At 41.9% G+C, this 13,947-nt stretch overlaps 10 non-coding genes across 10 annotated transcripts; all 10 read left to right on the top strand.

Moving 5' to 3' along the window:
• The first annotated feature begins 365 nt into the window (after positions 1-365).
• LOC147873483 (5S ribosomal RNA) lies at positions 366-484 on the top strand. The gene has a single exon (XR_015535658.1). It is a non-coding gene; the product is annotated as a 5S ribosomal RNA (ribosomal RNA).
• A 1,256-nt stretch (positions 485-1,740) lies between these two features.
• LOC147873482 (5S ribosomal RNA) lies at positions 1,741-1,859 on the top strand. The gene has a single exon (XR_015535656.1). It is a non-coding gene; the product is annotated as a 5S ribosomal RNA (ribosomal RNA).
• A 1,256-nt stretch (positions 1,860-3,115) lies between these two features.
• LOC147873481 (5S ribosomal RNA) lies at positions 3,116-3,234 on the top strand. The gene has a single exon (XR_015535676.1). It is a non-coding gene; the product is annotated as a 5S ribosomal RNA (ribosomal RNA).
• Positions 3,235-4,491: 1,257 nt separating this feature from the next.
• LOC147873480 (5S ribosomal RNA) lies at positions 4,492-4,610 on the top strand. Its single transcript, XR_015535655.1, has one exon. It is a non-coding gene; the product is annotated as a 5S ribosomal RNA (ribosomal RNA).
• A 1,256-nt stretch (positions 4,611-5,866) lies between these two features.
• Positions 5,867-5,985, top strand: LOC147873479 (5S ribosomal RNA). The gene has a single exon (XR_015535654.1). It is a non-coding gene; the product is annotated as a 5S ribosomal RNA (ribosomal RNA).
• Positions 5,986-7,241: 1,256 nt separating this feature from the next.
• LOC147873478 (5S ribosomal RNA) lies at positions 7,242-7,360 on the top strand. Its single transcript, XR_015535653.1, has one exon. It is a non-coding gene; the product is annotated as a 5S ribosomal RNA (ribosomal RNA).
• A 1,257-nt stretch (positions 7,361-8,617) lies between these two features.
• Positions 8,618-8,736, top strand: LOC147873477 (5S ribosomal RNA). Its single transcript, XR_015535652.1, has one exon. It is a non-coding gene; the product is annotated as a 5S ribosomal RNA (ribosomal RNA).
• A 1,257-nt stretch (positions 8,737-9,993) lies between these two features.
• Positions 9,994-10,112, top strand: LOC147873476 (5S ribosomal RNA). The gene has a single exon (XR_015535682.1). It is a non-coding gene; the product is annotated as a 5S ribosomal RNA (ribosomal RNA).
• A 1,257-nt stretch (positions 10,113-11,369) lies between these two features.
• On the top strand, positions 11,370-11,488 carry LOC147873475 (5S ribosomal RNA). The gene has a single exon (XR_015535674.1). It is a non-coding gene; the product is annotated as a 5S ribosomal RNA (ribosomal RNA).
• A 1,257-nt stretch (positions 11,489-12,745) lies between these two features.
• LOC147873474 (5S ribosomal RNA) lies at positions 12,746-12,864 on the top strand. Its single transcript, XR_015535681.1, has one exon. It is a non-coding gene; the product is annotated as a 5S ribosomal RNA (ribosomal RNA).
• Positions 12,865-13,947: the final 1,083 nt, after the last annotated feature.

The raw sequence follows: 13,947 nt of genomic DNA, 5'->3' as shown, positions 1-13,947 counted from the left end.
TCATCGGCCACTGGGCAGCTCCTGATTTACACCCACCTAGAGAGTCAACTGTGATTTTCTCCTGCAACGGTATTTAGAAAATCATTATTTCAGCAAGGAACCACTCGGCCAGGAAAAATCTGTCTGCCGTATACTTCTACTTATGTCCATGTATTTTATATTGGGAATTTTGAGGAAGTCGTCCGAGGTGATTCTTTCAGGGTTCGGCCCTGTCTTTGTTAGTGGTATCGACTTTAGAAGCTGGAAGTGTCGTTTTCTAAAAATAATCAGCAATCCGTTCTCTTACTATTTTGAAATTCAATTGATTTGGTTATGCAGGAAATAAGGAATGGACTTGTTATAGGAGTAACTCAGTCAAATCTAATGCCAACGGCCATACCATGCTGAAAACACCGGTTCTCGTCTGATCACCGCAGTTAAGCAGCATTGGGCGTGGTTAGTACTTGGATGGGTGACCGCTTGGGAACACCACGTGCAGTTGGCTTCATTTTTTTTATTTTGCTTTTTTCTTTAATAACTGCAGCCAGCATGTCGGCGTCGTTGGGACTACTCCCAAACTACCTATTTGCCGAAATGATTGCATTGTTTGATTATGGCTTTTTCTAAAAAAATTCCTTTTTGTTGCCTAATCGTTTCTCAGTAAGTGCACTCGAGCCTAGCCAGTTTGTTCCGCGATTATCGAAGACGCAATGAAACGCGTGAATGAGTGTTGGGAGATACCTGTCGAGCAAATGAGGTAATATTCCTCACCGCAGTATCTCAGTATGAAATTTTGCCGTCCAGGTGGTGGGATGGTCTACTTCCGGAAAAAGGAGGGCAACCACGAAAGATGTGAGACGGGACATCTCCGAGTTAAGATACACAGCGCTTGTCCAATACTTGGAGAGCTGAACATTATATGAATTCCTTTTTTTTCTCTCCGGGGGTATAATCAGATAAACACAGAAGGCAAGGGGGTTAGGCGCCTGTCATTTGCTTCATGCATATTTCAAAATTTAGACTAGGATATTTTATATTTGAATGTAATTTTCCCTCCTAAAATTAACACACCTTTCAGGAAAGGCTTCAGACTGTGGGTCTCGTCGTTAAGATACAAAGCGACTGTCCGTCACTTGGAGGGGTGAACGTTTTACTAAATTTTTTTCTTTCTTTTACAGAATGCCTAAAGTTAGTCATAGAAAGTAAAGCTGCACAGGCGTCTATCAGTAGTTGACTTTAGATCGCAGACGAATACTAGGTGAAAGTTCAGCTTGGATGGTTTGTTATCCTACTGTGTCGGGCAGTGTTCCAAGTGCCGGCGAATACGTACTTGTTCTAGCAAGACCATATCGTGTATAGACTGAAATATCTTTTGTGTCTTGGCGTTGTATATTATTCATCGGCCACTGGGCAGCTCCTGATTTACACCCACCGAGAGAGTCAACTGTGATTTTCTCCTGCAACGGTATATAGAAAATCATTATTTCAGCAAGGAACCACTCGGCCAGGTAAAATCTGTCTGCCGTATATTTCTACTTATGTCCATGTATTTTATATTGGGAATTTTGATGAAGTCGTCCGAGGTGAATCTTTCAGGGTTCGGCCCTGTATTTGTTAGTGGTATCGACTTTAGAAGCTGGAAGTGTCGTTTTCTAAAGATAATCAGCAATCCGTTCTCTTACTATTTTGAAATTCAATTGATTTGGTTATGCAGGAAATAAGGAATGGTCTTGTTATAGGAGTAACTCAGTCAAATCTAATGCCAACGGCCATACCATGCTGAAAACACCGGTTCTCGTCTGATCACCGCAGTTAAGCAGCATTGGGCGTGGTTAGTACTTGGATGGGTGACCGCTTGGGAACACCACGTGCAGTTGGCTTCATTTTTTTTATTTTGCTTTTTTCTTTAATAACTGCAGCCAGCATGTCGGCGTCGTTGGGACTACTCCCAAACTACCTATTTGCCGAAATGATTGCATTGTTTGATTATGGCTTTTTCTAAAAAAATTCCTTTTTGTTGCCTAATCGTTTCTCAGTAAGTGCACTCGAGCCTAGCCAGTTTGTTCCGCGATTATCGAAGACGCAATGAAACGCGTGAATGAGTGTTGGGAGATACCTGTCGAGCAAATGAGGTAATATTCCTAACCGCAGTATCTCAGTATGATATTTTGCCGTCCAGGTGGTGGGATGGTCTACTTCCGGAAAAAGGAGGGCAACCACGAAAGATGTGAGACGGGACATCTCCGAGTTAAGATACACAGCGCTTGTCCAATACTTTTAGAGCTGAACATTATATGAATTCCTTTTTTTTCTCTCCGGGGGTATAATCAGATAAACACAGAAGGCAAGGGGGTTAGGCGCCTGTCATTTGCTTCATGCATATTTCAAAATTTAGACTAGGATATTTTATATTTGAATGTAATTTTCCCTCCTAAAATTAACACACCTTTCAGGAAAGGCTTCAGACTGTGGGTCTCGTCGTTAAGATACAAAGCGACTGTCCGTCACTTGGAGGGGTGAACGTTTTACTAAATTTTTTTCTTTCTTTTACAGAATGCCTAAAGTTAGTCATAGAAAGTAAAGCTGCACAGGCGTCTATCAGTAGTTGACTTTAGATCGCAGACGAATACTAGGTGAAAGTTCAGCTTGGATGGTTTGTTATCCTACTGTGTCGGGCAGTGTTCCAAGTGCCGGCGAATACGTACTTGTTCTAGCAAGACCATATCGTGTATAGACTGAAATATCTTTTGTGTCTTGGCGTTGTATATTATTCATCGGCCACTGGGCAGCTCCTGATTTACACCCACCGAGAGAGTCAACTGTGATTTTCTCCTGCAACGGTATATAGAAAATCATTATTTCAGCAAGGAACCACTCGGCCAGGTAAAATCTGTCTGCCGTATATTTCTACTTATGTCCATGTATTTTATATATGGAATTTTGAGGAAGTCGTCCGAGGTGAATCTTTCAGGGTTCGGCCCTGTATTTGTTAGTGGTATCGACTTTAGAAGCTGGAAGTGTCGTTTTCTAAAGATAATCAGCAATCCGTTCTCTTACTATTTTGAAATTCAATTGATTTGGTTATGCAGGAAATAAGGAATGGTCTTGTTATAGGAGTAACTCAGTCAAATCTAATGCCAACGGCCATACCATGCTGAAAACACCGGTTCTCGTCTGATCACCGCAATTAAGCAGCATTGGGCGTGGTTAGTACTTGGATGGGTGACCGCTTGGGAACACCACGTGCAGTTGGCTTCATTTTTTTTATTTTGCTTTTTTCTTTAATAACTTCAGCCAGCATGTCGGCGTCGTTGGGACTACTCCCAAACTACCTATTTGCCGAAATGATTGCATTGTTTGATTATGGCTTTTTCTAAAAAAATTCCTTTTTGTTGCCTAATCGTTTCTCAGTAAGTGCACTCGAGCCTAGCCAGTTTGTTCCGCGATTATCGAAGACGCAATGAAACGCGTGAATGAGTGTTGGGAGATACCTGTCGAGCAAATGAGGTAATATTCCTAACCGCAGTATCTCAGTATGAAATTTTGCCGTCCAGGTGGTGGGATGGTCTACTTCCGGAAAAAGGAGGGCAACCACGAAAGATGTGAGACGGGACATCTCCGAGTTAAGATACACAGCGCTTGTCCAATACTTGGAGAGCTGAACATTATATGAATTCCTTTTTTTTCTCTCCGGGGGTATAATCAGATAAACACAGAAGGCAAGGGGGTTAGGCGCCTGTCATTTGCTTCATGCATATTTCAAAATTTAGACTAGGATATTTTATATTTGAATGTAATTTTCCCTCCTAAAATTAACACACCTTTCAGGAAAGGCTTCAGACTGTGGGTCTCGTCGTTAAGATACAAAGCGACTGTCCGTCACTTGGAGGGGTGAACGTTTTACTAATTTTTTTTCTTTCTTTTACAGAATGCCTAAAGTTAGTCATAGAAAGTAAAGCTGCACAGGCGTCTATCAGTAGTTGACTTTAGATCGCAGACGAATACTAGGTGAAAGTTCAGCTTGGATGGTTTGTTATCCAACTGTGTCGGGCAGTGTTCCAAGTGCCGGCGAATACGTACTTGTTCTAGCAAGACTATATCGTGTATAGACTGAAATACTCTTTTGTGTCTTGGCGTTGTATATTATTCATCGGCCACTGGGCAGCTCCTGATTTACACCCACCGAGAGAGTCAACTGTGATTTTCTCCTGCAACGGTATATAGAAAATCATTATTTCAGCAAGGAACCACTCGGCCAGGTAAAATCTGTCTGCCGTATATTTCTACTTATGTCCATGTATTTTATATTGGGAATTTTGAGGAAGTCGTCCGAGGTGAATCTTTCAGGGTTCGGCCCTGTATTTGTTAGTGGTATCGACTTTAGAAGCTGGAAGTGTCGTTTTCTAAAGATAATCAGCAATCCGTTCTCTTACTATTTTGAAATTCAATTGATTTGGTTATGCAGGAAATAAGGAATGGTCTTGTTATAGGAGTAACTCAGTCAAATCTAATGCCAACGGCCATACCATGCTGAAAACACCGGTTCTCGTCTGATCACCGCAGTTAAGCAGCATTGGGCGTGGTTAGTACTTGGATGGGTGACCGCTTGGGAACACCACGTGCAGTTGGCTTCATTTTTTTTATTTTGCTTTTTTCTTTAATAACTGCAGCCAGCATGTCGGCGTCGTTGGGACTACTCCCAAACTACCTATTTGCCGAAATGATTGCATTGTTTGATTATGGCTTTTTCTAAAAAAATTCCTTTTTGTTGCCTAATCGTTTCTCAGTAAGTGCACTCGAGCCTAGCCAGTTTGTTCCGCGATTATCGAAGACGCAATGAAACGCGTGAATGAGTGTTGGGAGATACCTGTCGAGCAAATGAGGTAATATTCCTCACCGCAGTATCTCAGTATGAAATTTTGCCGTCCAGGTGGTGGGATGGTCTACTTCCGGAAAAAGGAGGGCAACCACGAAAGATGTGAGACGGGACATCTCCGAGTTAAGATACACAGCGCTTGTCCAATACTGGGAGGGGTGAACATTATATGAATTCCTTTTCTTTCTCTCCGGGGGTATAATCAGATAAACACAGAAGGCAAGGGGGTTAGGCGCCTGTCATTTGCTTCATGCATATTTCAAAATTTAGTCTAGGATAGTTTATATTTGAATGTAATTTTCCCTCCTAAAATTAACACACTTTTCAGGAAAGGCTTCAGACTGTGGGTCTCGTCGTTAAGATACAAAGCGACTGTCCGTCACTTGGAAGGGTGAACGTTTTACTAAAAAAAAATTTTCTTTTACAGAATGCCTAAAGTTAGTCATAGAAAGTAAAGCTGCACAGGCGTCTATCAGTAGTTGACTTTAGATCGCAGACGAATACTAGGTGAAAGTTCAGCTTGGATGGTTTGTTATCCTACTGTGTCGGGCAGTGTTCCAAGTGCCGGCGAATACGTACTTGTTCTAGCAAGACCATATCGTGTATAGACTGAAATACTCTTTTGTGTCTTGGCGTTGTATATTATTCATCGGCCACTGGGCAGCTCCTGATTTACACCCACCGAGAGAGTCAACTGTGATTTTCTCCTGCAACGGTATTTAGAAAATCATTATTTCATCAAGGAACCACTCGGCCAGGTGAAATCTGTCTGCCGTATATTTCTACTTATGTCCATGTATTTTATATTGGGAATTTTGAGGAAGTCGTCCGAGGTGAATCTTTCAGGGTTCGGCCCTGTATTTTTTAGTGGTATCGACTTTAGAAGCTGGAAGTGTCGTTTTCTAAAGATAATCAGCAATCCGTTCTCTTACTATTTTGAAATTCAATTGATTTGGTTATGCAGGAAATAAAGAATGGACTTGTTATAGGAGTAACTCAGTCAAATCTAATGCCAACGGCCATACCATGCTGAAAACACCGGTTCTCGTCTGATCACCGCAGTTAAGCAGCATTGGGCGTGGTTAGTACTTGGATGGGTGACCGCTTGGGAACACCACGTGCAGTTGGCTTCATTTTTTTTATTTTGCTTTTTTCTTTAATAACTGCAGCCAGCATGTCGGCGTCGTTGGGACTACTCCCAAACTACCTATTTGCCGAAATGATTGCATTGTTTGATTATGGCTTTTTCTAAAAAAATTCCTTTTTGTTGCCTAATCGTTTCTCAGTAAGTGCACTCGAGCCTAGCCAGTTTGTTCCGCGATTATCGAAGACGCAATGAAACGCGTGAATGAGTGTTGGGAGATACCTGTCGAGCAAATGAGGTAATATTCCTCACCGCAGTATCTCAGTATGAAATTTTGCCGTCCAGGTGGTGGGATGGTCTACTTCCGGAAAAAGGAGGGCAACCACGAAAGATGTGAGACGGGACATCTCCGAGTTAAGATACACAGCGCTTGTCCAATACTGGGAGGGGTGAACATTATATGAATTCCTTTTCTTTCTCTCCGGGGGTATAATCAGATAAACACAGAAGGCAAGGGGGTTAGGCGCCTGTCATTTGCTTCATGCATATTTCAAAATTTAGTCTAGGATAGTTTATATTTGAATGTAATTTTCCCTCCTAAAATTAACACACTTTTCAGGAAAGGCTTCAGACTGTGGGTCTCGTCGTTAAGATACAAAGCGACTGTCCGTCACTTGGAAGGGTGAACGTTTTACTAAAAAAAAATTTTCTTTTACAGAATGCCTAAAGTTAGTCATAGAAAGTAAAGCTGCACAGGCGTCTATCAGTAGTTGACTTTAGATCGCAGACGAATACTAGGTGAAAGTTCAGCTTGGATGGTTTGTTATCCTACTGTGTCGGGCAGTGTTCCAAGTGCCGGCGAATACGTACTTGTTCTAGCAAGACCATATCGTGTATAGACTGAAATACTCTTTTGTGTCTTGGCGTTGTATATTATTCATCGGCCACTGGGCAGCTCCTGATTTACACCCACCGAGAGAGTCAACTGTGATTTTCTCCTGCAACGGTATTTAGAAAATCATTATTTCATCAAGGAACCACTCGGCCAGGTGAAATCTGTCTGCCGTATATTTCTACTTATGTCCATGTATTTTATATTGGGAATTTTGAGGAAGTCGTCCGAGGTGAATCTTTCAGGGTTCGGCCCTGTATTTTTTAGTGGTATCGACTTTAGAAGCTGGAAGTGTCGTTTTCTAAAGATAATCAGCAATCCGTTCTCTTACTATTTTGAAATTCAATTGATTTGGTTATGCAGGAAATAAAGAATGGACTTGTTATAGGAGTAACTCAGTCAAATCTAATGCCAACGGCCATACCATGCTGAAAACACCGGTTCTCGTCTGATCACCGCAGTTAAGCAGCATTGGGCGTGGTTAGTACTTGGATGGGTGACCGCTTGGGAACACCACGTGCAGTTGGCTTCATTTTTTTTATTTTGCTTTTTTCTTTAATAACTGCAGCCAGCATGTCGGCGTCGTTGGGACTACTCCCAAACTACCTATTTGCCGAAATGATTGTATTGTTTGATTATGGCTTTTTCTAAAAAAAATTCCTTTTTGTTGCCTAATCGTTTCTCAGTAAGTGCACTCGAGCCTAGCCAGTTTGTTCCGCGATTATCGAAGACGCAATGAAACGCGTGAATGAGTGTTGGGAGATACCTGTCGAGCAAATGAGGTAATATTCCTCACCGCAGTATCTCAGTATGAAATTTTGCCGTCCAGGTGGTGGGATGGTCTACTTCCGGAAAAAGGAGGGCAACCACGAAAGATGTGAGACGGGACATCTCCGAGTTAAGATACACAGCGCTTGTCCAATACTTGGAGGGGTGAACATTATATGAATTCCTTTTCTTTCTCTCCGGGGGTATAATCAGATAAACACAGAAGGCAAGGGGGTTAGGCGCCTGTCATTTGCTTCATGCATATTTCAAAATTTAGTCTAGGATAGTTTATATTTGAATGTAATTTTCCCTCCTAAAATTAACACACTTTTCAGGAAAGGCTTCAGACTGTGGGTCTCGTCGTTAAGATACAAAGCGACTGTCCGTCACTTGGAGGGGTGAACGTTTTACTAAAAAAAATTTTTCTTTTACAGAATGCCTAAAGTTAGTCATAGAAAGTAAAGCTGCACAGGCGTCTATCAGTAGTTGACTTTAGATCGCAGACGAATACTAGGTGAAAGTTCAGCTTGGATGGTTTGTTATCCTTCTGTGTCGGGCAGTGTTCCAAGTGCCGGCGAATACGTACTTGTTCTAGCAAGACCATATCGTGTATAGACTGAAATACTCTTTTGTGTCTTGGCGTTGTATATTATTCATCGGCCACTGGGAAGCTCCTGATTTACACCCACCGAGTGAGTCAACTGTGATTTTCTCCTGCAACGGTATTTAGAAAATCATTATTTCAGCAAGGAACCACTCGGCCAGGTGAAATCTGTCTGTCGTATATTTCTACTTTTGTCCATGTATTTTATATTGGGAATTTTGAGGAAGTCGTCCGAGGTGAATCTTTCAGGGTTCGGCCCTGTATTTGTTAGTGGTATCGACTTTAGAAGCTGGAAGTGTCGTTTTCTAAAGATAATCAGCAATCCGTTCTCTTACTATTTTGAAATTCAATTGATTTGGTTATGCAGGAAATAAGGAATGGACTTGTTATAGGAGTAACTCAGTCAAATCTAATGCCAACGGCCATACCATGCTGAAAACACCGGTTCTCGTCTGATCACCGCAGTTAAGCAGCATTGGGCGTGGTTAGTACTTGGATGGGTGACCGCTTGGGAACACCACGTGCAGTTGGCTTCATTTTTTTTATTTTGCTTTTTTCTTTAATAACTGCAGCCAGCATGTCGGCGTCGTTGGGACTACTCCCAAACTACCTATTTGCCGAAATGATTGCATTGTTTGATTATGGCTTTTTCTAAAAAAATTCCTTTTTGTTGCCTAATCGTTTCTCAGTAAGTGCACTCGAGCCTAGCCAGTTTGTTCCGCGATTATCGAAGACGCAATGAAACGCGTGAATGAGTGTTGGGAGATACCTGTCGAGCAAATGAGGTAATATTCCTCACCGCAGTATCTCAGTATGAAATTTTGCCGTCCAGGTGGTGGGATGGTCTACTTCCGGAAAAAGGAGGGCAACCACGAAAGATGTGAGACGGGACATCTCCGAGTTAAGATACACAGCGCTTGTCCAATACTTGGAGAGCTGAACATTATATGAATTCCTTTTTTTTCTCTCCGGGGGTATAATCAGATAAACACAGAAGGCAAGGGGGTTAGGCGCCTGTCATTTGCTTCATGCATATTTCAAAATTTAGACTAGGATATTTTATATTTGAATGTAATTTTCCCTACTAAAATTAACACACCTTTCAGGAAAGGCTTCAGACTGTGGGTCTCGTCGTTAAGATACAAAGCGACTGTCCGTCACTTGGAGGGGTGAACGTTTTACTAAATTTTTTTCTTTCTTTTACAGAATGCCTAAAGTTAGTCATAGAAAGTAAAGCTGCACAGGCGTCTATCAGTAGTTGACTTTAGATCGCAGACGAATACTAGGTGAAAGTTCAGCTTGGATGGTTTGTTATCCTACTGTGTCGGGCAGTGTTCCAAGTGCCGGCGAATACGTACTTGTTCTAGCAAGACCATATCGTGTATAGACTGAAATACTCTTTTGTGTCTTGGCGTTGTATATTATTCATCGGCCACTGGGCAGCTCCTGATTTACACCCACCGAGATAGTCAACTGTGATTTTCTCCTGCAACGGTATATAGAAAATCATTATTTCAGCAAGGAACCACTCGGCCAGGTAAAATCTGTCTGCCGTATATTTCTACTTATGTCCATGTATTTTATATTGGGAATTTTGAGGAAGTCGTCCGAGGTGAATCTTTCAGGGTTCGGCCCTGTATTTGTAAGTGGTATCGACTTTAGAAGCTGGAAGTGTCGTTTTCTAAAGATAATCAGCAATCCGTTCTCTTACTATTTTGAAATTCAATTGATTTGGTTATGCAGGAAATAAGGAATGGACTTGTTATAGGAGTAACTCAGTCAAATCTAATGCCAACGGCCATACCATGCTGAAAACACCGGTTCTCGTCTGATCACCGCAGTTAAGCAGCATTGGGCGTGGTTAGTACTTGGATTGGTGACCGCTTGGGAACACCACGTGCAGTAGGCTTCATTTTTTTTATTTTGCTTTTTTCTTTAATAACTGCAGCCAGCATGTCGGCGTCGTTGGGACTACTCCCAAACTACCTATTTGCCGAAATGATTGCATTGTTTGATTATGGCTTTTTCTAAAAAAATTCCTTTTTGTTGCCTAATCGTTTCTCAGTAAGTGCACTCGAGCCTAGCCAGTTTGTTCCGCGATTATCGAAGACGCAATGAAACGCGTGAATGAGTGTTGGGAGATACCTGTCGAGCAAATGAGGTAATATTCCTCACCGCAGTATCTCAGTATGAAATTTTGCCGTCCAGGTGGTGGGATGGTCTACTTCCGGAAAAAGGAGGGCAACCACGAAAGATGTGAGACGGGACATCTCCGAGTTAAGATTCACAGCGCTTGTCCAATACTTGGAGGGGTGAACATTATATGAATTCCTTTTCTTTCTCTCCGGGGGTATAATCAGATAAACACAGAAGGCAAGGGGGTTAGGCGCCTGTCATTTGCTTCATGCATATTTCAAAATTTTGTCTAGGATCATTTATATTTGAATGTAATTTTCCCTCCTAAAATTAACACACCTTTCAGGAAAGGCTTCAGACTGTGGGTCTCGCCGTTAAGATACAAAGCGACTGTCCGTCACTTGGAGGAGTGAACGTTTTACTAAAAAAAATTTTTTCTTTTACAGAATGCCTAAAGTTAGTCATAGAAAGTAAAGCTGCACAGGCGTCTATCAGTAGTTGACATTAGATCGCAGACGAATACTAGGTGATAGTTCAGCTTGGATGGTTTGTTATCCTACTGTGTCGGGCAGTGTTCCAAGTGCCGGCGAATACGTACTTGTTCTAGCAAGACCATATCGTGTATAGACTGAAATACACTTTTGTGCCTTGGCGTTGTATATTATTCATCGGCCACTGGGCAGCTCCTGATTTACACCCACCGAGAGAGTCAACTGTGATTTTCTCCTGCAACGGTATTTAGAAAATCATTATTTCAGCAATGAACCACTCGGCCAGGTAAAATCTGTCTGCCGTATATTTCTACTTATGTCCATGTATTTTATTTTGGGAATTTTGAGGAAGTCGTCCGAGGTGAATCTTTCAGGGTTCGGCCCTGTATTTGTTAGTGGTATCGACTTTAGAAGCTGGAAGTGTCGTTTTCTAAAGATAATCAGCAATCCGTTCTCTTACTATTTTGAAATTCAATTGATTTGGTTATGCAGGAAATAAGGAATGGATTTGTTATAGGAGTAACTCAGTCAAATCTAATGCCAACGGCCATACCATGCTGAAAACCCCGGTTCTCGTCTGATCACCGCAGTTAAGCAGCATTGGGCGTGGTTAGTACTTGGATGGGTGACCGCTTGGGAACACCACGTGCAGTTGGCTTCATTTTTTTTATTTTGCTTTTTTCTTTAATAACTGCAGCCAGCATGTCGGCGTCGTTGGGACTACTCCCAAACTACCTATTTGCCGAAATGATTGCATTGTTTGATTATGGCTTTTTCTAAAAAAATTCCTTTTTGTTGCCTAATCGTTTCTCAGTAAGTGCACTCGAGCCTAGCCAGTTTGTTCCGCGATTATCGAAGACGCAATGAAACGCGTGAATGAGTGTTGGGAGATACCTGTCGAGCAAATGAGGTAATATTCCTCACCGCAGTATCTCAGTATGAAATTTTGCCGTCCAGGTGGTGGGATGGTCTACTTCCGGAAAAAGGAGGGCAACCACGAAAGATGTGAGACGGGACATCTCCGAGTTAAGATACACAGCGCTTGTCCAATACTTGGAGAGCTGAACATTATATGAATTCCTTTTTTTTCTCTCCGGGGGTATAATCAGATAAACACAGAAGGCAAGGGGGTTAGGCGCCTGTCATTTGCTTCATGCATATTTCAAAATTTAGACTAGGATATTTTATATTTGAATGTAATTTTCCCTACTAAAATTAACACACCTTTCAGGAAAGGCTTCAGACTGTGGGTCTCGTCGTTAAGATACAAAGCGACTGTCCGTCACTTGGAGGGGTGAACGTTTTACTAAATTTTTTTCTTTCTTTTACAGAATGCCTAAAGTTAGTCATAGAAAGTAAAGCTGCACAGGCGTCTATCAGTAGTTGACTTTAGATCGCAGACGAATACTAGGTGAAAGTTCAGCTTGGATGGTTTGTTATCCTACTGTGTCGGGCAGTGTTCCAAGTGCCGGCGAATACGTACTTGTTCTAGCAAGACCATATCGTGTATAGACTGAAATACTCTTTTGTGTCTTGGCGTTGTATATTATTCATCGGCCACTGGGCAGCTCCTGATTTACACCCACCGAGATAGTCAACTGTGATTTTCTCCTGCAACGGTATATAGAAAATCATTATTTCAGCAAGGAACCACTCGGCCAGGTAAAATCTGTCTGCCGTATATTTCTACTTATGTCCATGTATTTTATATTGGGAATTTTGAGGAAGTCGTCCGAGGTGAATCTTTCAGGGTTCGGCCCTGTATTTGTAAGTGGTATCGACTTTAGAAGCTGGAAGTGTCGTTTTCTAAAGATAATCAGCAATCCGTTCTCTTACTATTTTGAAATTCAATTGATTTGGTTATGCAGGAAATAAGGAATGGACTTGTTATAGGAGTAACTCAGTCAAATCTAATGCCAACGGCCATACCATGCTGAAAACACCGGTTCTCGTCTGATCACCGCAGTTAAGCAGCATTGGGCGTGGTTAGTACTTGGATTGGTGACCGCTTGGGAACACCACGTGCAGTAGGCTTCATTTTTTTTATTTTGCTTTTTTCTTTAATAACTGCAGCCAGCATGTCGGCGTCGTTGGGACTACTCCCAAACTACCTATTTGCCGAAATGATTGCATTGTTTGATTATGGCTTTTTCTAAAAAAATTCCTTTTTGTTGCCTAATCGTTTCTCAGTAAGTGCACTCGAGCCTAGCCAGTTTGTTCCGCGATTATCGAAGACGCAATGAAACGCGTGAATGAGTGTTGGGAGATACCTGTCGAGCAAATGAGGTAATATTCCTCACCGCAGTATCTCAGTATGAAATTTTGCCGTCCAGGTGGTGGGATGGTCTACTTCCGGAAAAAGGAGGGCAACCACGAAAGATGTGAGACGGGACATCTCCGAGTTAAGATTCACAGCGCTTGTCCAATACTTGGAGGGGTGAACATTATATGAATTCCTTTTCTTTCTCTCCGGGGGTATAATCAGATAAACACAGAAGGCAAGGGGGTTAGGCGCCTGTCATTTGCTTCATGCATATTTCAAAATTTTGTCTAGGATCATTTATATTTGAATGTAATTTTCCCTCCTAAAATTAACACACCTTTCAGGAAAGGCTTCAGACTGTGGGTCTCGCCGTTAAGATACAAAGCGACTGTCCGTCACTTGGAGGAGTGAACGTTTTACTAAAAAAAATTTTTTCTTTTACAGAATGCCTAAAGTTAGTCATAGAAAGTAAAGCTGCACAGGCGTCTATCAGTAGTTGACATTAGATCGCAGACGAATACTAGGTGATAGTTCAGCTTGGATGGTTTGTTATCCTACTGTGTCGGGCAGTGTTCCAAGTGCCGGCGAATACGTACTTGTTCTAGCAAGACCATATCGTGTATAGACTGAAATACACTTTTGTGCCTTGGCGTTGTATATTATTCATCGGCCACTGGGCAGCTCCTGATTTACACCCACCGAGAGAGTCAACTGTGATTTTCTCCTGCAACGGTATTTAGAAAATCATTATTTCAGCAATGAACCACTCGGCCAGGTAAAATCTGTCTGCCGTATATTTCTACTTATGTCCATGTATTTTATTTTGGGAATTTTGAGGAAGTCGTCCGAGGTGA

This window comes from Zootermopsis nevadensis, unplaced genomic scaffold (genome assembly GCF_977971745.1).
Source record: "Zootermopsis nevadensis isolate Lab colony 2312 unplaced genomic scaffold, Znev_1.0 Znev_ptg000017l, whole genome shotgun sequence".
In the NCBI taxonomy this organism is placed as follows: Eukaryota; Metazoa; Arthropoda; class Insecta; order Blattodea; family Termopsidae; genus Zootermopsis; species Zootermopsis nevadensis.
The sequence above is the reverse complement of the archived record's forward strand: the minus strand, read 5'-3'. Positions and strand labels throughout refer to the sequence as shown.